The 23558-nt window shown below is 43.0% G+C and overlaps 1 protein-coding gene across 16 annotated transcripts in view; it reads right to left on the bottom strand.

Annotated features, from left to right (window-relative positions):
* INPP4A (inositol polyphosphate-4-phosphatase type I A) overlaps nt 1–23558 on the bottom strand; it is a 2396889-nt gene that overhangs the window by 1907341 nt on the left and 465990 nt on the right. For 3 of the 16 annotated variants that reach the window (XM_069636663.1, XM_069636661.1, XM_069636673.1), the window contains one exon: nt 6178–6280. The exons of 12 other annotated variants lie outside the window; for them this stretch is intronic. The gene's annotated coding sequence lies outside the window, so the exon portion shown is untranslated. Of the gene's footprint in view, nt 1–5881; nt 6060–6177; nt 6281–23558 lie in introns of all 16 variants that reach the window. One more of the 16 variants, XM_069636662.1, reaches the window with a different exon arrangement.

Here is a 23558-nt window from a genome sequence, read left to right as displayed (position 1 = left end):
CCTTGAAGAAAGATCCGGGAGAATGGGCTCTTGTCTTGCACAAACTCTTTGGGGAGATTAAAAGAACAGGGGTAATTCCTCCTTCCTGGCATTCTTCCATCATGGTCCCTATTTTTAAGAAGGGCGACAGGTCTGCCCCAAGAAACTACAGACCTATCGCCCTTTTGGACGTGTCAGGAAAGTTATTTGGTGCCCTACTGTTGAAAGCGCCAACATCATGGAGTTGTAATATGGGCCATGTGACAAGCAGACTTTGTTAGGGGCGTAGGGGCGGCCCTTAACCTTTTTTGATCTATCTACTTAAAACAACAATCAAGTTGAAAGGGTCTGGTAAGATCTATCTGGCCTCAATTGATTTAGCACAGGCGTTCGATACGATTGAACGCCACCTTTTGTGGCAAATAATGAAAAAAATGGGATTGTCCGGAAGATATAAGGGAAGCACTAGAAGCATTACACTCCAAAACCTTCCTCCAGATTAGACTGGATAAAAATGAAGCCTTATCCAAACCCATTCCAAAATCTAAAGGTTTGAAGCAGGGGTGTCCCCTAGCTCCCGCTGTCTTCAATCTCTTCTTTTCTGATATGGATCGTGCCTTTCAGGGAATAAAATGCTTCCGCTGCGTATAGCAGGGCAATCTATTAATCGCCTGCTATACGCTGAGGATGTCATACTCCTGGATCAGACAGTCTTAATATCAATGTTGCAAAATCAAGCGTACTGACTTCAGGGGGCAAAGCTGCCCACAAGATTTCAACGAGAAGACCTGCCTGGTTCCTTAAAGGGGAAAAGCTGAGAGAAGTTTCATCGTTTTTATACTTGGGCATGACAATTAACAACAGTATATGTGATGCTCAAAGGGAGGCAGCCCTCAGAATAAAGGCACGTAACTTGGCTTCTCAGGCGCGACTTCTAACAGCAAAATACTGTAAGTTCTCTCTAAAGCGAATAGTAGACTTTTATCGTTTAAAAGTGGGTCCCATCCTAACGTATGGAGCTGAGACTTCATTTTCACTGTCTGCAACAGTTTGGCCTAAATTAGAGGGCATCGTTTGGCGCAGGGTGCTCTGCCTTCCCCAGGTGTTACCTATTCAAATAATCAGGCGCAAGCTTGGCCTCACGTCGTTATACACCATTACAGTTTGGAAGAATCTGGCATTTTACAGGAAGTGCCGCTCGATGCCACGACTGGTGGCTTTAAAGTCTTACATACAGCACTTCAATCTCCCTTGGAACCGACATTGAAGGCCTGGGAAGAAATTTGTAGGGCCATACCGCATCATCTGGGCACCTCCGAAATATCAGTTGCTGTCACACCTGTCAAAGTCCAAGCAAAACCATTTGATCAAGACTGGATTGACACGTGTGAATATACATCTTCAAAGAATCTTTACAGCCATCTTGATTTAGAGTGCAGAGCTAGGGGAGTCTTGCCTAAATATTTACAAAGATTCTCTGACTACTACCTCAGACAACAATTTATGCGTTTTCACTTGAACTTTTGGCCAACTAGAGATATTACGGAAGTAAGGTTGAAAATCAAACCGAGGAGAAAGGAGGTTTGCAGACTATGTGATGCACCAAGAGAAACTCTGTTACATCGTACTTTAATTTGTCCATCACTATGTGAACAAAGAACTCGTTTGTTAGGAAAACTCTTGCAACACTTTACCACGCTTTCCAACAAGGAATTATGGGCTTATTTGCTAAGTGGAGAATGAGTTCAAATCACTCTCGCCCTCTTAGCTTATTTAAAGGAAGTATTTGCTCAGTTGGACAGCAGAGACTCATAGGATACTGTGTAAAAAGTGTAACATTGAGCTCTCCATCTTAATTTTGTTTTATCATGTTGCGTTTTTATGATAGTCTACTGAAGATAGGGGGGGGTTATCCTATCGTAAAATATGAAATAATTTAATTTTGTTAGTTTGGTTTGTCATGTAATAATTTGAATTTAGTAAAAGGTTTGATTTAGTAAACCAACACTAATAAACATTTTTAAAAAAAAAATAATTAGCAGAGGAGGGAAGGAGGAGGAAAAGAGGAAAGTCTTAAGGAGCTTCCGGAATTCGAGAAGATCCTGCTTAAGGCGCGGGGGGAGGGGAAGGTTATTCCAGATTAGGGGTCTTGTTTTTATGTTCTTTAACCAAATTATAATGTATCACAAAACTGGAAAAAACTAATCTATCAAGCAACAAGAAAGCAATGAGTTTCTCGAAAGCAACGTTTGACAGCTCTGTTCCAAACTTACACAGATGCAGTTGCTTCTATTATATATGACACGACACAAGAGATTTCATTGTGAAGCATTATGGAGCAACTGATTGACACCTGGGCCCCCTCTAGAACAGCAGTTTGAGCTCAATTTAAGCAGATCTAAAAATGGTTAAAGCCACTGATTATTGAAAGAGAAGGAATGGATTGCACAACACCACTAACGTGCATGTGTACACATAACATGGTCATACAATCTGGGATTGGCAAATAGGGGAAAGGGGCACTCAATTGGACACAACTATAGCTTTAGGGGAGATGTCAGCATGTGCTGTCTGTGGACGATCCTTGTCAGTGGGATGTTCTTGGTAAAAGCTACAGCATAAAGGCCCATAAATAAGGTTCAAGAATAAGAAAATCTCAAGGGGACACAGACATAAAGTCAGGGAAGGTAAAAGGTGATGGGATGTCCTTAGGAATATATTTATGATATAACAGTGTGAACTATTAGCATTTCTAGAAGAATAATTGTGCATTATGTTTTTGATATATGAGAGATTTGAAATATTCAAACAGGAAGAATCCTGCATGCACTTTAAGCACTATCTGACAAATTATATTTGTCCGACACTGCCCAGGATAAATTACATTTGAATAAGATGTGTCACATCTTATCACTAGCGCCTCTGATGAATTCCAACAACTACTGTGTACGTTTTATCTCTCGGTGGACTTCAACAATTCTAACATATTCCCTGTATCTGTAGCCTGCAACATTCAAACTCTATAACTGCTACAGGTGGATAGAATAAGCCTATTCCTACACCTGTACACTAAATAGGTTAACTAATAAAGATATTTAAAAAGAAATTACCACTGAGCTTCTATTGATTGGTCCGTCTACGACATTCAACCCAGTGTCATAATTGTAGCAGAAAATAAATTGAGAGTGGTCCTACATAACACACCAGTGGTATCATATATAGCAAGCAAAATTCATAATTATATACAAGTTCTACTATGAATGGACAAATGGTCAATATCAGATACTTTGTCAATTACAGAAGCAAATAAGTTGTTTAGGTAATTATTTGTTTGCAACAAGATATAAATTGGAAGAACAATTAGGGAAATGTGTGTTAGGATACCATAGCACCTCAGTATGATCGGCAATCAAGATCCAAAAACGACCACTTGCTCAACATTGGAATAACAACCACCAACACGATTGCAAGTCAAATATCAAACTTGTGGCCACAGATTGCATACACAAGTCCCCCAGAAGAGGCAACAGAGAATTGAATTTAAGGAAACTGGAAGCCCAATACATTTGCGAACTACAAACTATATGCAGTCTCAACAGAGATCAAGAATTGAATGTCTTTCTGTAAAGGATAGTTGTTAGATATTGCACTTGAATAGATTAGATGTTTGTTAAGATATCTATTTTGGAGAAATACTGTCATTAATAAAAACATAAGACTAGGAAAAAAGTGTCTTTTGTAAGGATACTTCTTGGCTATTGCACTTTGTTATATTTGATGTTTGTCAGATTATAACCTATTCAAGAAATATGGTTGTTAATACAAACAAAATGTCTATTCGTTATTATAATCAATGTTTCACATGTCCTCTTACAAATATATAATGTATAACTCTATTTGCCCATCAATTATAGTTTCTTTCAGTTTTAAGGACATTGTATCCAAATATTGGACAAAGATATCAACATTTTGGCCCTCATTCCGAGTTTAGAGTTAAGTATCGTCCTTTACCGGCATGGCGTAAATAGCATGTCCGAGCTGGCAGCAGCCCGCTAATAGAGGCCTATTACAACTTCGCGGGCACAAGCTTTGCGCCATGCCGGTAAGGTACCTAGCGCCATGCCGCAAAAGGGCCCCAAAAAGCCCTTACCGGCATCAAGCGCACTGTAGATAACACTACCACCATAGTCCAAAGCGGCATTACTGGTGACCGTAGGGTAGCGGTGACCGTAATTAGCGATCACCGCTATTTACAGTCACCGTTAAATCGCGGAACCGGAAATAGCGTCATCGCACATGAACGGGAAGGAGCACGGCGGCCATCTTTAAAAACACAATCCATTGCCATCCTCAGCACACAGGACCCCTGGGACACTGCAAATCGACCAAAAAGTTCATCCAACCACCCAAGAATGCCAAAAGCACTCAAGAAGGGATCTGCCCGCCTCCGAAAGGAGAGATACAGCCAGGATGAGCTGCAGATGCTCGTTGACACCTTGCATGAGCATGCAGGGACTGTGTTCAGCAGCAACATGAGGAGGGAGGCCTTGTTGCGCAAAAAGGAGATTTGGGCACTGGTCTTCCAGAAGGTCAGTGCAGTGGGCAACACACCCCGCACGGTGAAGGATTGCCGGAAACGGTGTGATGATCTGAAGCTGAGGGTGCGGAACATTCTATCTGTAAATCGTTCCCAGGGCTTGGAAACCGGAGGAGGACCAAGTTCTCCCATTAAGCTCACCCCGTGGGAGGAAACATGTGCGAGCATAATTGGCCCAGAATCAATCGAAGGCGCAGGAGAGATGGAGTGTGGCGTCACGACATCTGTGGATGGAGGTGAGTGTCCAAAGTAAAAACTGCTAAGCCAAATGTGATGAGTCAATGCCAATGTCTGTCCAAAGAGTGACGCTATGGTCGGCCACACACACACTCCCTGTAAAGTATGCTGAAGCAAGTGAGACACATGCGATGCCTGGTGCAAGGCCGTAACGTACATGACACATACCACACAAAGTAGGAAATTCCATGAGGCACACAGCGTGCATTACCTAAATTGTGAGATGTCAGACAGCACAGTACCTGGAGAAAAATAGTGTAAGTCCCAGAATTTTTTGTTGAAGGGGGATTGAGCACTAGTGGGACTACTTATATAGTGTTAGCAGTGAAGAGAATGCTCAATTACCTCTCTTTTAGTCTACCTTATAAGGTGGTCAGATGAAAACTAAACAGAAGGATAAATTCATTTACCCACATATCATATGTATAGACAACATTTTGTCATGCCAGAGAAGTAAATATAAAAACAAATTTTAATCAACAATTAAATTCAATACATAGTGTGGTGTATGCTTTCCACAAGGCATCACCACCGTTTAAATTTATAGGAAAACATTTTTTGACAAATAATTTGAGAAAACAAATTCAAAAATGCTTACGAATTTGTGCCGGTTATGGCTGAGGTTAGTAAGTGACAATCATATTTCAACATAAAAATAAGATATTGGTGCCAGAATCTATTTTGGCGGAGGAGCAGACTATCAATGTACAAACAGTAATTTGAACAGATGTTTTTGTAAAGAGACGTTATTCAAGATGTCTGTGGGATGTCTACATATGTTTCGGCTAAACAGAGTTTCGTGAACACCTTCCCTGGTGTTCCGCTGTTGTTGCTGAAAGCCCTCTTCAGGACAGTACGTTGTTCTAATAAAGTGACAGTGCGTTCAAAGCTCCAGTCCCCATTTTGTCAGAGTTCAATCGGAGACTATAAGACATTTTTTAAACTGTTTTAAAAGATTGTCTAAAGATGTATATTTTTAAAAAAAACAAAGAAGTGTTAAGACTTTCTTAGGCAGAATTCATATATCATAGGACTGTATTCATGTCCTGTATAAGAAGTTTCACTGACCTTTTGGTCTTATTTTTGGTTAGACTGAAGTGTAATGATTTCCTTCAGGCGGTTGTTTCCTGATTTCTTATTTGTAAGTTGGAATAACTAATCCCCTCAATTGCTTAAGATCTGTTTCCCTTTGATTGAGATGACAGACTCATCTTTTTGTTTTTCGGTTGGATTTAATGCGTTCAACCTGTTTTGACAATAGACACAAAGGGGTGGGGGGGCAGAAATGTGTGCAATATATTTTTAGAACCCTTCTATTCTTTTAGTGGCCTGCTTCTGTATCAGAGGTTCAAGTGTTGACCTACCTCTTTACAGTGGCCTCTTGCAAGTTTTTTGTATGCCGTTTCTTATAGAGGAAGGTTCTGTTGCCCACCGTTCATTGGCGTATGACGCTGTAGTGTCGTCAACCTGCGGATGCAATCAGACGAACGGGCTTGTGATTATTGTATCTCAGATGCACAGTTATTTTATGGTTGGTTTTCATACATATTTTGCTTTTCTTCCTTTCTGTGCCTGTCTATTTCATTTACTGCATCATGTGCATTGTTAGCATATTATAGAGCTTGGTCCTTTGTGAATATAAAGTCGGGCATGCCGCGGCTTCATTTGTTTAATGATTAATAAGGCTTGATAAAGTCTAGAGGGTGAAACACATGGCTGTGCAAGCAACTTAATGTTAAGGCAATTGAATTTCATGCTAGTATAGTCAGATGTATTTGTCATAAACAATTCACCTTATAGAAGCTATTGTGTTGAACTGTGCTGTGCCTTTGTGCTGAACCCGTGCTGCCCTCCATACTCGGCTATTGTGCTTAACTGTGCTGCGCCACATAGTTAGCCATTGTGCTGCACCCTATAATTAGCCATTGGGCTGAATTGTGCTGCTCCCCATACTTAGCTTGTGTTGAACTGTGCTGCGCTCTATAGTTAGCCATTGTTTAGAGCTGTGCTGCAATCTACAGTTAGCATTCATGCTCAATTGTGCTGTGCCCTACAGTTAATAGGAATGTTTTTTTTTAAAAAAATATAACTAGAAAATATATGTGTTGATTTATGGTGATGCTGCACCCTACAGTTCGCCATTGTGCTGAATTATGCTGCATTCCATATTTTGCTATTGTGTTCAAATGTGCTGCCCTCCACAGTTAGCCAATGTGCTGCGCCCTATAGTTGACCATTTTGCTATGCTTCATACTTAGCTGTGGTGTTGAAACTAGCCGGACAGTAGGAACTGCTTTATTTGAACTACCTGTACTATAGGTCACATACAGCACTCAGAAGTACAAGTAACTGTTGGTCCCCAGTTAGCTTAGCCACAGTTTGAACCTTGATAAACTCCCATACCCCAGTGAATGCTCTCAAATCAGCTGCGCCGTAATATAAAAGGGCACTGAATTGCTCGGACTAATCCCGCTCCACTCGGCAACAAGCTGGGGCTAGTTATTCCTTGCCGCACGCAAAGGTTTAGCCGCAGTCAGTCTCAACCATAGATCGAATCTAGCTGCACACCAACGCCACACCTTAACTATCGGATGTCATAGATGATGTGACCAATCTTGCAGTGTTAGCTTGTGACATGTTCAACATACGGAAATGCTCATCTCTTTTCTTCTGAGTTGTGTACGTAGTTCAGGAATGCATTTAGTTCTAGAGCCAGCGCGTCCCCAAGCACAGTAGTTTAAGAATGTTACGTTTAGAAAAGGGAAGGACAGGAGGTTGAAGGGACTGAGGCTGGCATGGGGCTGCTACAACGTTTTTACTTGAAAATTGAAGAATAAAGATGCTACAGAGATACCTCATGTGTGAGCCTCCTTCATAATACTGGCAACGAGGATTCTGGAAAGCAGCCCCAACCATGCGTGTGCCCCGGATTGCACCAGTTTATCATTGTGTGCCCTGCAATGCGACGTGGGATCCCTGGCCACCGTGCTGTTAGAGGGGCAGTGGTGTGCTACGCTGTGCCTGCTGAGGGGTGAGGTGCTCCTTGAGCGCTTTGCCCTAAGCGGGGCTGCACCGCAAGCGCTTCCTTGTGTGCATCCTGGTTTGGAGTGTCCCTAATTCTGCTCCCTTTGCGGTGGCAGCAGTGTATTTCTGGATCTGAATTCAGTGTGGATTCTCAGTAGGGGCATTGTTTTGCTGGTAGAAGCACAAGGAGTATTTTCACCAGCTTGTGATGGTGAACGTCTAAGGGTCTGCGTTGTTTCTCCCTACACCGGGTGAGCCTTTAATAAAGTGGTTTGAGTGGAAGGAAGGCTTATTTAAGTATTTATATGGAGTACATGGGAGCAAACTTTGCGTCAGACAGGACTGAATCCTTACTGTATCATTGCTTGGACCAGTAAGGTCAGGCAATATATAGAAAGTTACCAGATCTGCCGGCAGAGAGGGGGCTGATGGTTTGAACATCTTTGAAAAAAGCCTGGCAAGCTGCATAAGCATTTCACAGTAAAGGAGAACACATCTCTGGCTAGATACCACTTTGCCATTAGGGATCAAAAGCCAAATTAATCTATAGAGAGGTTTGTCACTACTCTTCTTGGTTTGGCCATAAAGTGTGATTATGATCACTGCAGGGATGAACACATAAGAGATCAATTGATGATCAGATGTAGTCATCACAAAGTGAGAGAGGTGTAATGATATGAAGGTGGTACCGGAGCAGAAATTTCCTTGGACAGAGCAATAGAAATAGCAAAGATAGTGAAACACACTGAAAATTGTATCAAGGTACTGGATGCTGAGGCGGTGAAGTCGACAGGGTCCAGTGCAAATCAGGTTGTGCGAGTGAAAATGTGGAAGAAACAAGGACAAAAGGAGGAGGCTAAACCAAGCTCCAAGAAGAAATAGGAGGCAAAGCAGAAACCTGATGGGAAATAACTTTCTAAAAGATGTTTTCACCGCGAGAATGTAGATCATCTAGCCAGTGACAAACAGTGTTTTGCTCAACACGTAATTTGCAGGGAATGTGGAAAGACGGTGCATTTGGCCCGTTGCTGTCAAAACTGGACCAAGTTTGGAAGTGTGAAATGTGTGCAAGAAGATTTGGGTTATTGGCATGAATTTGATGAATGTGAGGAAGAAGAGGTATGGGTGATGAATGTGGTAGATGCAAGACCGAAAAGAAAAAAACCAAATGCTTAAATAGATGTTAACAATGTACCAGTAAATCTCTTGATAGACAGTGGGGTGGATTACACGCTCATGATTATGGGCACATGGAAATTGAAATGGAATTGTTGTGATTTGCAAGAGGCCACCGTGATGGAGCATGTTATGGAGATATGCCAATTGATATTGTGGGAGTGTTTTGGGCGCAATTTGGGTACAGAGGGCGTAGTATGACAGGCATGGTGAGGGTCACGACCAAAGGTGGACATTTATTGTTTTGGGACACACAGGCGGATTTAGGACTAAGATTGGAGCCCGATCATCCGTTGCAGGTAGCATTTGTTCATAAAGGAATGGAAAAAGTGAATGAGGTGCGGCATGGAGAGCTCATTGTGACACAGTGGTATCCAAGTAGGTTTGAGCAAGTGACTGTTTCTTTAAAGGGATTTGTACACCTCAAAGTTGAAGCCTGGAGCGTTACCAGTTAGAGCTAAGGCAAGAACAATACCATTGGCATTCCAGGAAGACATAGAAGGTGACCTCAAAAGAATGTTGGGCGAAGGCATCATAGAGGAGGCTGAAGCCGTTGAGTGGGTAAGTCCCATTGTGGTGGTGAGTAAACCAAATGGGAGTCTGAGGTTGAGAATAGACCTCAGGGCACTCAACAAGTACATAGAAGAGATGCAGAGGCAAGAGAATGCAGTAATTCTATAAGGCATCAAGAAAGTATCAAAGACCAGTGACATCTTGGGCTCAAGATGAATAAACTTATGCTACAGAAAAGATGAAGATATGAAGTCATTTTACACGTGTACATATGCAAAGAAACACAAGCAGATGAAGTATTCTTCAGGCTAGCTTTATATTGAATACTTTGCGGCATGCGCCTACATATACATATATAGAAGTGAGCAAAGAATGGATGTTTCCAGTATGTATTATTAGCAGTGCTGGACAAGAAAGGAAGGCCTTTCCAGTGTGTCTCAGTTATAAAAGAAATTGGATTAACAAGAGTGAAACTCAGAAAGGCGAGGCTGGATGAGCCCCAAGAAGCCAGGTCGTATCAGACTTGGATGAACAGACATTGGATACAATCGTGTGTAAGAATGAAACTCCTGTTCAGAAGGCATGGACAAAACAAGGAAGACGTCAGAGGTATATTAGAAAATAGTATTTTAAATACACTAGAAGCTCAATTTTGTGGTCTTCAGTCACGTGGAAGGATAAAGTTGGACAAACTTAACAACCACACCTACGCAAGAAGGCAGAGCGTGCCTTCACTCCCCTGAATTCTCCAGAGCAAAGAACACTCCCAAGGACAAGTTCAAAGCCTTAATTGACAGCAGACCACTGAGGTGATGATAGATGATATGCTAATTGGTGGGAAGCTATGGCTATGACCAGCTCACCAGCACCTGGAAGCCCAGCATACGTGCTGCTAAAGTAGTTGGAAAAGTACTGACAGAGGTTAGAGTGCCAACCAATTGTAGGGTGCCACGTGATTAAGGGTCCTATAGTTTGTGTAACCAATGGGACGTTGTGTATTTAGTGACGTTCATGGTGACCTGTTTTAGGGGAGGGCTTAGTTGCCCCACCTGATATTAAGAAACCTATCACTCTCTTAGACTAGTATGGAACGTATAATTAGATGTTCCCTTAGACCCTATCACAATTGCCACTAGATTTTTGTAGCTTGCCACGTAGGATGACGTTAGGAGATACGTAGGTTGACGTCATCAATATGAGTTTTTACTATAAAGAGAATGTTTTTTCTGAATTAAATTGAGAAACCATGAGCTGAGACGTCCGTTGATGACCGCTGTGCTCCCCGTTTTAGATAATTGATATTAAAACAGTTAACATTTTTGCCAACTACCCGAGTCGTTTCCATTATTGATGTTTTAGTAGCTTCTGCATCTCCAAGGTATTGCTACCTCGTCTTAAAGGGCTCCCGGTTAACGTGGTAGCAGAGGATGGTTAATAATTAATTGAGATAGTAGGCTTTGAGTCCCGGAAATATTGCACATCCTCTGCCATTTAACTGAAAGGACATAAAGATCCCTGTAGGTAGCGGTACCATTTTTTAATTATCAGGCTTGCAAGCAAGGGTGAGACGGGTCCCCTGGTTTCAGACAGAATCCCCACCCGGAGTCTATAGGAAGCTGAACGAATGGTAAATTGAAGCGGCCGATAAGGAGGTGTCGATCCCGAGAGTCGGAAGTCAAAAAAGCGAATGACGAGTAAAAACTGAGTGAGGTGGCAAAATTGTGAATGGGTAGTGAGTGGAGAAAGTGATAAAGGGAAAAAAGTAACGGAGGGAGGTTGGAGTTAAGCAACTTGAGACAATGAGTATTGAGTTATTAAGTAATTGTGAGGAGAGGCCAAGCTATTAAGAGAAATTGTGAGGAAAGGGGGCCACAATAAAGACTACGCCCAGTGTCCTGCGTCGTAAAGACGTAACAGAAGGAACCGTATCTAGAGCCCTATTCACGGGTGACGTAGGCTACAGATTTGTTTAAAGACAATCCAAAGAGAACGGTTCACATCCCAATCAGGGTATTTTTAGGGTCCGGAAAGGGTCGGTCTTGAGGATAAGACTGAGATATATATATGTGACTGGTCTAGTATGTTGGTTTGTCTCGTCGTAGTTTGTCTGTTTGTTTTATGTGATTGTATATGGTGAAGAAACAATAGAGAAATTGAGAAACGTAAAAGAGAAAAACGAGATTTAAGAATTATTTGTTTATTTGTTGGAACTGAATTGATGGTGTTCAGTGAAAAAATAGATTGAAGTAGAAAATTGTGATATAAAGGGTTTGGAGCCTGCGACGATAGGTGCACGCTCATATTGTTTTATTTTTCTGAAATGTATTTTTGACATTTGCAAAGAGTAAAGGTGAGCATTGACAGTCAAGTGTAATGAGTCAAAATTGAGGATATTACTCCACTTATACATCTCTGCAAACAGTGCCCAAACAAGCACCCGAACTTAAGCAGTACAGTGTAGAATGGGTTAAAGGTACAGTAGATTAGATGTTCATGCCATAGCCACAAGGGGGATCACTATTGAAGGCAGTTTTGCAACATATGATGTTAATGTTAATGTTAAAGGACATTTGTACCGCGCACTATCACCACCGGAGTGGTCCCATGGCGCTCTGCCGGCTCTGAAAGAGGATGGGAGGGTGAGTTAGTGGGAGGAAGTTGGAAAAGTGCAAAAAGGCAGTGATGTGCTGTTGGCGGCCACAGCCCGGTGGGTCCGTTGGCTGGGCCTGGGGTGTTTGCGGCCGGTAGTCGTCGTGTACTGTTGTGCAAGTATTTGTGTGTTTTTTTGTTTTGTTGTTGCAGTGTAGTGAAGTTTGTGTGGTTTGTTGTGCTGTAGGTTTGTGGTTGTGTTTGGTTTGGAGTTTGAGAGATGTATGCAGAGGAGGAAATTGTTAGTGGAATTGGTTAGTTGGCATCTCTATTCTGAATTGACGTGTTGGGCTTGCGTATTCTCTCCAGATGAGGTGCGGGGGCACCCTGCGCCTCTGTCCTGATCTGGGCCCGTCTGGCATTCAAGGTCCCTTTCACATCTCGCTCACACCTCCACCAGCCTCACTCACAACCCCACCTGTCCTCCCTTCCCACTTACATGGCCAGTGCACCTTCCAGTGTTCGCAACTCAGTTAATGTGGTGATTGGCAATATCCTGACAACTCCACAACACTGTGGTACCTAGTAGTAACTAAGGGGCGAGCAAAGATGTTGGATGGGATTTGCTGGGGTTGCTGACTCTGTCTCCATGGGTGTCGCCTGTGTTCCACTCTACCCGGCGTCACCTGTCCAGGTGCCGTGGGTGCTTCTCAGTCGGTTCTGGGAGCTTGTCAGTGTCCTTTCCGGTTTAGTCATTCTTTTTTCCTTTCTGTTGTTTTTGGTTTTCAGTTTGAGTCTGTAGTGTTGAAGAGCCAGGTTTTTAGTAATTTTCTGAATTTTAGGTGATCTTCTTTTGGGATTTTGTTCCAAGGTTTTGCGGTAGAAGTAGGTGCCTCCAAGTTTTTTCTTAAGGTATGGTTTTAGTTCCAGGCGGATTTCGTTGCTTGACCTGAGAAGTCTCGTTGGCTTGTAGATTATTTTCCTTTGTAGGAATTCTGCTCTTTGTCCAAAGATTGCTCTGTGCGTTTTGCACATTGTTTTGAAGGTGATGCAATGTTTTACTGGGAGCCAGTGTAGTGTTTTTAGGGCAGCAGTGATGTGGTCTCTTCTGGATAGTTTGAGGAGTAGTCTGGCTGCTGTATTTTGGATGCATTGTAGTTGCTTCAGGAGGTTTTCTGGTATTCCGAGGTAGCGGCTATTTGCACGCAGCATACACAGAAAAACTTAGATAAACCTTTAGCGAGCTTAGAGCTCTGGAAATTGTACTAGGAGGAAAGAGAAGAGCTGCCTCTTGAAGATTGGATATTTAATATATGCAAAGAGGGGGTGAGGAGCCTTCTGCTCCCCCGCCACGTTTGATGCAGACGGCGATAGTAAGAAAGATAACGGGTTGTACCCACTCAGAGAACTTAAGGCAGCGACAGGGTACAGCAATCCGGCATATGAGCCACCTACGCAAAGCAGCGATGAAGGTGCAGAGAAAATACCTCAGAGAGATGTAATTGTTAAGGTCGAGAGGAACAAGGAGAGACGCAACAAGAAGAGAAGTGATCGACCAAGTACATCCTTAGATATAGGACGAGAAATAAAGAGATGGACAGGAGAAAAAGATAAGACTAATGAGTTAGCACTCATACAGAATGAATGGATGGGGGTCAGATTTTGCTCAAACTTGATGGTAAGAGCATAGAGGATGTGAGGCAAAGGGAAGATCGAGACAAACAGGACAAAAAAGATAAGAGAAAGAGAGGAACGATTGAAAGAAGATGGGGCAAAAATTAAGGATAGACAAAGACGGGAACGGTTGTATCAGGAGGAACAACTGAAAAGGCATAAAAGAGCAGAGGAGCAAAGAAAGTATGATAAAAGACAGAGCAGTCGAGCGAGAAAGACTAGAAAGAGAGGAAGAGGAGGTACAGAAATTAAGAGATAAAAGAATGCAAAGACAAAGAGATGAAGAGATGCGAAGGGCAAATGAAAGAAGAGATATGAAAAGAAAGGAGGAAGAAAGGGTAAGAGAGGAAGCAGAGAGAGTTTGACAAAGTAGAACGAAAGAGGAGACAGAGAGCATGCAATCTTGAATGTGTGGAAAAGGAATTAATGGATCCTAATCCTGTAGTTGCATGGGAGGACATAGAAGAATTCTTCCCAGCACATGAGCCAATAGCAGGTCAGTCTAGAGCAAATCTAGAGGACTCTAGAAGCATTGGAGACACAATCGATAAAGTCTATCATGATATAAGAACAAAGAAAGTACTACAGGGAAAGGGTAAAAATGACGGACTTGAGAGTACGCAGTTGTACGACAAGCAGGGAGCCTCATGTAGTTATGAGCCTAAAGAGCTGTCTTAAGATAGACTGACTCTGAACAGAGATGAAGAAGAAGGAAGTCACAAGTTGGGGACAGGATATATCAGACGAGGACAGAGAAAAATTCCATGGGGAGGAAGAAGGTAACGCATGTGGCCCTGAAGGGTGTTATTCAATGGACAAAGAAGTGAGATGGTTGGATCTAGACCTACCCAAATCTCGGGTGTCAATACCTGACATGGCTAGACCCACCTAAAGGGCAATCCCATGGTGAGAGGGGTCTCGCCACCTTATGTGAGCAGGTTAAGGTCATTGCCAGGAAAAAGACGGTGCAGAGCCATTGTCCCTGTTATGAACAGACAGACAATGGAGGATGAGTGTGAGTTTGGGGTTTCACAGTTTCCCTTGTTAGAGAAAGGAGGAGCCAGGCCACACAGTATATACCTTGGCCATAGATGGATAAGGATAATTTAAGGTGTAAACTCCTGAGTTTAACTTCTGGCGCTGGGAAATGGATACATGAGTTAGAGAAAATGACAGGGGGAAACACGTTAGCTATAGGGGACATTAAAGGTCTCCTAATTGCTATCCTTGGGGAAAGAGCTGAGGACGTTTGGTCAAGTAAAGAACGGTATTCGGAGAAGAGTAGTTAATGACGTAGAGGAAACATTTGTACCAACCCTCTTCCTTATAACATGAAAAACACACAGATTGTCCCTATATTGAAGAACACTCTGTCCCTAACCCACTGATGGTGCAGCGCCTATCTAAAAGGAATAGCAAGAAGGATTATCCCTATCCAACAAGTGTATATAAATTCCCCTATAAAAGTCAGACAAAAGTCATAGGAACCAAGTATAAGACATTAAACATTAGATTATGCCTCTTTCGTAAGCGTCATGGAACGTACTACTATCTGGAATTTACTCTTTCTGTTTTAATCACCAGTTCCTGTAGTGTTCCTGTCAGCTCAAAACACTTGTTCTGATCATGTACAAGCACTAAGCTCCTTTTTCAAGGGAGCGACAAACTATAGGCTGAAGGCTATCTAGCTACACAACGTATGCAGGTTTCTTAGATAGCACATCGGCATCTGCATGAGTGAGACTCATGCACAGTGAGGTTGACCGGTTTCGATAACCACAGTATCTGAGGTGCTCTTCTTCAGGACCAGGCATTCTAATCAGGGGTGCACTCCCTTTCTGGACCCTTAGTGTGATCCATGGAGCGCCTCCGTTTCCTAGAGGGAAACATAAGGTAGAGAGACAGGGGGTGAATCTACCCCCTATAGGGCACACATATGTGGAATATACTGTGTGCTCTTAGTGTGTATAATTGTAGGCATCATCATACTTTTTAGGTGCCATAATTAAAGGAGCTTGTGTTTTGGTCCTCATGCAAACACCTTCTTAAAAACAGAGGGGAAGAAACAGAAGGGAAGTGGGTGGGGGATCGGAAACCAGTAGCCCACAATGGTTGGCTTCTTGCATATTCGTGAATAATGTCAATCTCCTCTGTGTCATATATTCAAAAGGGAGACACCACTGTGAATTGTATGCAATCATGCAATATAGGTATAATTGCTTAATAAAATAACCTACCAATGTCCCGAGTATAAAACAGTTCAATGCGTGCGGCACATTAGCCAATTCTGTCAAGTGATATGTCCATGTCCAACATCTGAGAATACAGATACTAGAGTTACACTTTTATTATAAATGCCCATTCGGCATGTTTTCGCTACACATAGCAGAACGCCTGTGCTTACCTCGGGGAGGCAGGTGTAGTGTAAAGTGGTGTAAATCTCTTGAGCTGCCCAGACATGTCGTGGCTTGGCATGTGGAGTGACTCCTGTGGAAATGGGGATAAAGGCACCCATCGTGTATTAATACGAAGCCTTTTTATTTTAAATGAACTCGGATGTATTTGGAAGCATGTGAGGCGAAATCGCTTACCTATAACTTTCAAAGATCGCGGGCAGCAGTGGATACGCGTCTGTGTTGTTTGTTGTATGCAGTTGACTCTATAATCTATTGCCTTCCTTGCGAGAGCTCTTTTCTAATGCCGAAAAAGCTATCGGCCATCTTGGAATGGGATAATCACTACCGTGTCAATTGTCGCCGCAGAGATGTGTCTCACAATGCTCGATTCTGCTTGTGAATTCATGGAATGCGTGACACGGCATGGCTATACAATCAGTATGTTACAGATGGTATGTATAGCTGAAAAAATTGTGTATTTTTAATTTGGTAAAGTTCCTCCCGTTTACTAGGAGCGAGACCATTTACATATCGAAAACTCAGTGTTTGTGGGTATCGCAGTAGTCGGGGCTGATTGGCCACTGAATGAAGGCTGCATCTTCCCATCAGTAACCACTGAGATCTAATGTAGACTGAGGGAGGCGAGGGCTGCATATGCCAGAGAGCCATATATATACTAGTATGTGTATATATATATATATATATATATATATATATATATATATATAGGGAGGTGTAGTCTCACTGTATAATAACTCTGATATTGTCATCTATATGTACCCCAATATGTGATAGACACAGCTAGGGGACAGTGTCCCCAAAGGACTCGAATGCTGAGGTGGATCTAGATGATATATTAATAAAGCCCATTACCTAGTTGGTTACCAAGTACTGAACTATTGGTCTAAATGACCCATTGGCCGGGGGCCCCAGTTTGATGCTCAGCACATGGGACATGTGCCCTGCCATCTCCAGGGATGGGAAGGGAATCCCAAATACTAGTAGGCTGAAACAGCTGGAATTGAATACCACACTTTGATGAAACTTCAAGTGTGGAGTAGTGCCAGGTCATTCCACTGTATTTGTGTTACGCTCACCTGGTATCCACAGGGACGCCACCCAGCCGGGTTACTCGCTAGTATGCTTCTCAGCTTTGCCCTGATGTGGTCTGCGGGGAAGGTTCTGCCTGAAAATACAGGATGACTGCGTTCAAGACTGACCGACTGGTGTAAGTATCCTCCCTCCACCCCCGTATGATTTCAGTCCCTCTGGCGCCCTCTCCTCACCTTGTGGTAGAATTAGGCGTGCTCTCCGTCCTGCCTTCTTTGCAGGGGCGCGTTGTTTTTCATGGGCGAGTGCAGTCCAGTTACTTCACTGACCCCGGCCCGTTTGATATTGTTCAGGTAGGTCTTATTGCTGTTCTTTAGTTTTGTTGCTATCCTGCATGCCTTTCTTTATTTAAAATGTCTCTTTTTTCTCCCATAGGTATGCTGAGCTTCAGCGCGGCGAACTGGCTTGGTTTAGCCCTGCTGGTAAATGATGGCGCATTAAGAGCGCTATGATGCGGTAAGTAAGCGCTATGCGCAACGCTGCAAAGTCTTGCCTTTGCTAACCTGTGTTTTGCTTCCTTGTAGGTTGCGGTGTTCTTCAGCGCAAATGGAATGTCCGGAGTGGTGCCAGCCGAGAGGCGACCAGCCAGGGAAGCCTTTTGAGCAGTTTGTAATTTTTAAATGTATACTGCTTTCTTTAATGTTGCCTCTATCTTCCTCTTTCAGGTAGTTTTATCCGGTATGCGTGCAGAGTCGAGGAAGCTGTTCTCAGTAGCTGCGAGCGTTTAAAGATGAAGATTGCAGGTAAGATGCTGCTGCTAATGATGTTCATTTTGTCTCCTTGCAGGTTCTGCTTCTCCGAGGTTCGAGGGAATAGCTGGACACGGTGAGCGTCACGTTACAAGCTGCAAAGTAACACGAAGCGTGTTGTCTTGCTCGGGTGTGGTTTAAATAGCCCCAACAAAATAGTCCAGGTAAAGTAGTCCCTAGGCTACCACACCCAAAACACTAGACCGCATAGCTTGGTTCTTAGGAACCAAGGTATGTGGATGCCTCCATGATGGCTGACAATACAATAAAGTAGTTCCCAAGCACATTGTTTTTCATGGTGTATGAGCCTGGCGCCATAGGCGCCAGGACTGGCCCCATGAGGGCTTGTGAAGAGGATGCAGGCTCTAGAGGCCCGAGTCCTGACTCCACCTGGCCAATGGGTTTGCCAGAAGGGGTTTTGGGCGAGGGTCGTGACAATTTGTTCATTTGGACAGGTGTTGTGCGTGTCCAATCTATAGATCCAGTTTTGTTCCCTTCTGAGAAGAATATTATGAAAATTACCCCCTCTTCTTGGATTTTTTCTATTACTGTCCACTGGTTGTTGCAAAATGTGTCATCGGCGGGGCTGTAAGTTTCTTGGTACGCAAACATGATCGATGTTCAATCATTCTTTTTTTCACAGGTCTCAGTCATACCCACATATCGTAGATTACACAGGCAAGTAATCAGGTATATAACTCCAGATGTATTGCAGTTCGTGAATGCCCACTGTATCTAGGGTGTGTTAAGTCCTCTGTTCTGTTTGGGAGACATTGAACAATTGACAAACTCATGGGTACTGTGAGTCTCCGTTGACTTTCAATAGAGTCCTGTAGATGGACTTAAGCAATATTGATTTGGAAAGTGTTGTGATACAATACGTGGATGATATATTGGTCTGTAGCACCTCAGAGGGAGAGTGCAGACACGATTCAGTTCAGCTAATGATTATTCTTGCAGAAAAAGGATATAAAGTAGACAAAGACAAATTGCAGTATTGTCAAGAAGTACTGTACATAGGCCAGTTAATTTCACATGAAGGAAAAAAGGTTACTCCTGAGAGGGTGGAGGCTATTTTAAAAACAGCAAAGCCACACACACTAAAGCACATACAGAGATTTTTGGGACTATGTAATTATGTGAGAGCATGGGTATTTGATTACAGTTCATACATAAGGCCTTTGTTGCAAGCTCTGAAAAAAGCACAGGAAACTCATAAAAAATTGTCTAGAATGATGAAATGGAAGAAGGGTTTGATTAATTAAAAATGGCAATTTGCACAGCTCCAGTTTTACGGATTCCTAATTATGCTGAGGAATTCTTTTTGTTTTCACACACAAATGGTACTGTTATGACAGCTGTACTTACGCAGACAACCACGTTGGGGTACAAGCTCCTTGTATATTACAGTGGGATTCTAGACCCAGTAATGAGGGGTCATTTTCCTTGTGAACAATCTTTGGCAGCCGCCACGTTCGCCATTGAGAAGGCTGCCAGCATAGTAACGGGGTATTCCATGACGTTATTTTTTGAACATGCATTATTTGCCATTTTGGAAAAACCTAAAGGCACGTTGACATCTCAAAAGGCTTCTGCCTATGAGGTGGTCATATGGAATCCAGCAATTAAGATAATTCGATGCAGAATAGTGAATCCTGCCATGTTTGTAGCAGTACCACTGGCAGAGGACGAGCATGCACAGGATTGCTCGAATTATGAGAAATTCTATGATGAACTCCCGTGGGTGAAGGAAAATGCGTTGGCAGCTGGGGAGACTATTTATTGATGGTTCTTCTAGAATCGATCAAAATGATGGACAGGGATATACAGGTGCTGCTGTGGTGAAGCACATGGCCAATGGAGAATTTGAAGTTTTGATAAGTGCACGACTACTGTCTCACTATTTGGCACAGGCTGCAGAATTGGTGGCGCCGAATGTCACGCTCGAGAATCATGCAGAACAGGAAGTAACAGTGTACAGTGACTGTGCCTATGTGACGTCAACAGTGCACGCGGAACTCGCACATTGGAAAATGAGGGGCTACCTCAGAGTGGACGGCACTCCAGTACAGTACGCTGCCTTATTGGGTAGACTCATTAAAGCACTACAACTCCCAGTAGCCATTGCAGTCGTTAAATGCGCAGCTCACACTAAAAGGACAGATTTTATCTCACGTGGGAATCAAGCAGCAGACGAGGAAGCAAAATGTGTTGCATGTTCAGAAAACATTCTGACATTTGATACACCTAATGTGACTGAAATAATTGTGGTAATGATGAGTGTGTCTGATTGTTATAGTAATTTGTGTAAGACATAATTAGCAGAGATGAAGGGGACACGCCTCAGGATGAGAAAGAAATGTGGGCACAGAGGGCATGTTCTTTGAACCCTTCTGGAGCATTGTGGTGACAAGACAGCACTGGTAAACCGGTGATACGTGGAGCCTTATTAAAGGTGGCATTAGAACAGCTACACTACCCTGCACATGTTACTAGAGAGAGCCTCGGCGCAACTATTGCAGAGGATTGCTTAATTCCAAATTTGGTCGAACATGTTGCATTTATGTAGTAAACTGCATCGTATGTCTAATGTTTACTGCTGGACACACACTGTGCACAGTTAGGGGAGTCATTCCGAGACCTTATGGTCCCTTTCAGCATTTGCACATCGACTATGTCGATATGCTGCAACTATGCAATGGACACAGATACATGATTGTAGTGGTATGTCCCTTTTCAAGGTGGATTGAGGCTGGTCCATGTACACACCCAGATTCCACCTGTGCAGCAAAATTTCTAGTACGAGAAGTGTTTCCTAGATGGGGAATATGTGAAGTATTGAGATCAGATAATGGCCCTCATTATGTTAATGAAGTCTTTGAACAGATAAGCTTGTTGATTAGTATAAAGCACACGTTTTCATCGGCTGGTCACCTGCAAGCAAATGGGTCTGTGAGAGACTCAACGGCCTGCTTAAAGAGAGAATAGCCAAACTGAAGCTTACCTTGAAGAAAGGATGGCTGAATTGCCTACAACTGGCATTGTATGCTTAGAGAAATCAACCAGGTTCCAACCACCATCTTACCCCCATGAAATAGTGACAGGGAGGCGAATGAAGTCACCTCTCACACCTCCGTCTAGAACTAGAAGTGATGCCGAGACAACAGCAGAATTGTTAGGAAAGGAGTTACATGATTACTTAACATGCATGACTTCAAGAATCTCTGTCATTTCAGATCAGCTCAAGCGAAAGTGGTGTGGGGCACAGAACACAGAAGGAGATGTTACAACAACCGGAATTGAAGAACTACGTATTCCCAAACCTTTCCCCAGTGATTCGATCTTGATCCGCAACTTCACGAGGCGATGGCACGAACCATGTTTTAACGGGCCATTCATCATGGAAGGCGTGACACCATCTGCAGTCAAAGTGCAAGACAGACGCGCTTCGATATTTCTCGGAGACGTGAAGATCTATACTGGAGAAACCCCCTTCACTCCCACCCCCGTCGAAAGCAAGCATCGAGGAAGAACCTCAGCACGTGCAGACTAGATCTTTGACGAGGAAGAAGGATGCAGAAGCTGTCGAAGGAGTTAAGGGAAGCTGTTTGTTCTTGAGCCACAGGAGCTTGTTGACAATGGACTGAGACATAGTTAAGTCTTGATCGAGAAGGAAAGCATGCCAGATTTGAAGTACCTTTCGACGACTGGAAGAGGGAACAGTTCCCCGAATCCTTTCTCACTGAACTTCTTTTTGGAGGTGCCCATGGTGTTGCCTAATGACAACATTTCACGGAGCGTTCTTGCAGTTTTTCTGTTCATTTTGCGCGCATACTGTGCACTTATGGGGAGAACTACCAGCGTTCATCTGTTCCTGCAAGTTCCTAACCCTGGTCCAGTCGTGAGGAGATTGCTTGCAGCTATCATTGAGCAAGTTCTTCAGCTTCCTGAGTACAGTGGAGGAAACACAAATGCCCCTTTTGGATGATAATTCAGCTTCCTGAGTACAGTGGGGAGAAACACAAATGCCCCTATCGGATGATAATGCGCATATACTGGTCAACTTGGTATTCTACTACCTGATTAAGGAATGCCTGCATCTTGTCGGAAGACAAACTGAGGTCAACACCTTTTTTGAGAGACCCAAGACATAATGCGGCACTTAATGAGATGCTTCGAGACATAATAACACAAGTCAATCAGTATTCTGAGAGAACACTGAGAACTGAATGAGATTTTCGAGAAAGAGATCCAGAAATCTACTGATTAAAGTACTTTGTTTCTGCTGGACGAGAATTCGCATGTCTTCTGGTGAAAGGACGATTTGTTATCTTCATTGGGAATTTTTGTTCATCATCATGTAGTCAGCCAGCTGAAGCTGATCGAGAAACGTGTGGAGCAGACTCAGCCGATTCCAGGGTACTGCATGATGTTGCCCGAGTAACATTTAGTTTTTCCTTATTTAAAAAAGAGTAAGAATGGGTAGCATCAATAGCAACATCATGGCAGACAACGAGAGACGTCCACGATGTACAAGAAACTATTGCTGTAAAAAGTGTGCGTACTTGTAAGTGATTTACAAATGTATTTTATTCATAGTGATACTGCTCTCACTTACAGTACGCACTGCTTAGATGTGGCAACTACTAGGCAGCGAGACCTTATTTGATTGTCCCTACTTTAAAGGTACCTTTAAAGGCACCTAGTCCTGAAATAGACAAATCTGGGTTACCTTTTGGAGGGAGGTCACATACAGAGGTTATAGTGAATTCTCTATGGCCGGCATTCTCTGCTGCTAAGAAAAGGCATCAGGATAGGAAGAGGCTTTTGAAACTTTTTCCTACACAGATAGTCCACGTAAAAGCACCAAGTTTACTGACAATTGTTTCTATGATTGGTCCAGTAAGAAGGAATTACGCTGACATACTTCATTAAATGATTATAGAAACCCATAAGAAAAGAATGAGACCTAAGAGAAGTGCTAGGGAGGAGGATCATGAGTTTAATGATTACCTGGACAGTACAGCACATTTGGGGAATAACATATGGTATCAACATATGAAGTGGTAAGGAGAACCTCAAAGGAGGAATGTTTTATATGTGCACTGCTGCTTTATAGCATGGGGAAGTCTAAGATCTTCAAAGCTGTTGAAATAGACGTCCAGACAGCACATTGTCTATCACATGTAGCACTGTGCCGTACAAGGGGTCAGTTCATGGGCCGAGATACCTATCTCAAATGGGCAACTGAATGGACAGATCCAGATGAAGATGACTATGTCCAAGACACAAAGACAAGGCTAAGAGCGCATACCAAGAATCATGTGATCAGATACGAAAAGCCTGGAGTAAAAGGAGCTGAAATCAGATGGGATTTAAATAGAAGACTCGAGAGTCCATGTAAATCTGCAGAAGAAGTTCATAGATGGAAGAACAGAGGACAGATGCAGATTTGGGGATCAGTGCTATCACCAGATGGATGGGAAGAAGGAGTGGTCATCTGCAGAGCCTGGG

The sequence above is a fragment of the Ambystoma mexicanum genome, chromosome 7p (genome assembly GCF_040938575.1).
Source record: "Ambystoma mexicanum isolate Mex_15411 chromosome 7p, UKY_AmexF1_1, whole genome shotgun sequence".
In the NCBI taxonomy this organism is placed as follows: domain Eukaryota; kingdom Metazoa; phylum Chordata; class Amphibia; order Caudata; family Ambystomatidae; genus Ambystoma; species Ambystoma mexicanum.
The sequence above is the reverse complement of the archived record's forward strand: the minus strand, read 5'-3'. Positions and strand labels throughout refer to the sequence as shown.